Consider the following 1,859-nt stretch of genomic DNA (forward strand, 5'->3'; position numbering starts at 1 on the left):
TATCTAGCTTAAAGACTTATTTTTACTCTTTAGCATTTGAGTGATGCTGTGTATGTACTTTGAATAGTGTAATTGGTGTTAAATTGGTATTTATGAATTTTCATTTTAATTGTTTTTGATACTTGTTTTATTTTCCATTGTCATTTCCCCCCCCCCCCCCTTCTCTTTTAAATTCAGTTATTTTTATTGTAAAGCACTTTGGATCAACTACGGTTGTGTTAAACTCGTGCTCTATAAATAAAATTTGCCTTCCCTTACGAAAAATAAGTTTATTCAAGTGTGCTATTAGTATACTTCTTTTAAGCTTAAAATATGAAAGTATACTTTCAGTTTACTTTTTGTGTACTTCTCAGACATGGGCTTTATGTACTTCTCAGAAATATACTTAAAATGACATTTAAGTATACATGACTTATACTTAGAAAAAGTCTTAATATATTTGAGCTATACTTGTGCTCTGAGAATGTCTTCATTGTTATACTGTAGGGGGCGCTAGTACACATCTTCTGTACAGAATTTCCAAAACACAAGAGAAGAACACTTTTAGTATAGTTGCAGTACAAACTAAAAACATAGATGTAAACTAGTTGTGTACTCAAAGTTTACTATTGCTATACTTAAAGCATACTTAAAAGTATACTTTTATATACTAGAAAGTGTGCCAATTTAGTCCCAAGGAGTATTTAAATAGTACACTTACAAGTATACTACTAGTAAATAAACTTGAAGTATACTACTTTTTGGTAAGGGTTGCCTTGCCTCCCGTATGCTGTTTGTTTCTTTTCAGTGAATGTCTGAAGAATCTTCCCTCAAAAAAAGATTTAGGTCTAAATTTAAGATTCATGAATTTAAATTGCATATAAAGTTTCCATCATCTACACAGTTTTAATATAAACTAATAAACAGATGCATATTTGTCAGTCATGCATAAATGAAACGGGTCAGATTTTGGTAATAGTACTATTAAACTGAATGTATTTTAAATACACAATAACCATAAAGTTGATATATTTGTCATCAATGAATCTGAATTGTGTTAATCTCACCCATTTAAACTAACTGAATATTGGATGTTCATATTTTTTAACTCAATAAATGTAATTGTTTTCACAATAAACAGATTTATGCTGATTCTAAGCAATGTGAATAAATGCATTTTGAAAAATGATATTTAAATTAAAAAAATTAATGCAAATAATTAATAATAATAAACCATTGTATGGTTGACAGAAATGCATCACAGTACGTTTATTATTTCGGGATAAAACTGGAAGGACATTTTATATTCAATTTCTATATATTTTTTAAATGTTCACAGTGATTGTTGACAGATAATCCTCTGCTTAAAGGGGTCATATGATGCTGCTAAAAAGAACATTATTTTGTGTATTTGGTGTAATGAAATGCGTTTATGCGGTTTAAAGTTAAAAAAACACATTATTTTCCACATACTGTACATTATTGTTTCTCCTCTATGCCCCGCCTTTCTGAAACGCGTTGATTTTTACAAAGCTCATCGGTCTGAAAAGCGAGGTGTGCTGTGATTGGCCAGCTATCCAGTGCGTTGTGATTGGCTGAATACCTCAAGCGTGTGACGGAAATGTTACGCCCCTCACCATACTGTGATGCCCTGTCCGGCCGGAGCGACGAGACAAACACATTAAAACCCATTATAAACCAGGCATTAGTTGCATCCAGTGGGGACATAATTACTGATTATAATGACTTATACTGTCTTTTTACGCATTGCATCGCGCTGCATAAACATAAAACCATGTGTGCATTTGTGATCGGAGAAATGACAAACAAGCGCTACTCTACACTGCTCAAAACTCGTGTTTGAATCATCAGTGGCAAAT

Source organism: Sinocyclocheilus grahami, unplaced genomic scaffold (genome assembly GCF_001515645.1).
Source record: "Sinocyclocheilus grahami isolate Dianchi unplaced genomic scaffold, SAMN03320097.WGS_v1.1 scaffold1384.1, whole genome shotgun sequence".
Classification (NCBI taxonomy): Eukaryota; Metazoa; Chordata; class Actinopteri; order Cypriniformes; family Cyprinidae; genus Sinocyclocheilus; species Sinocyclocheilus grahami.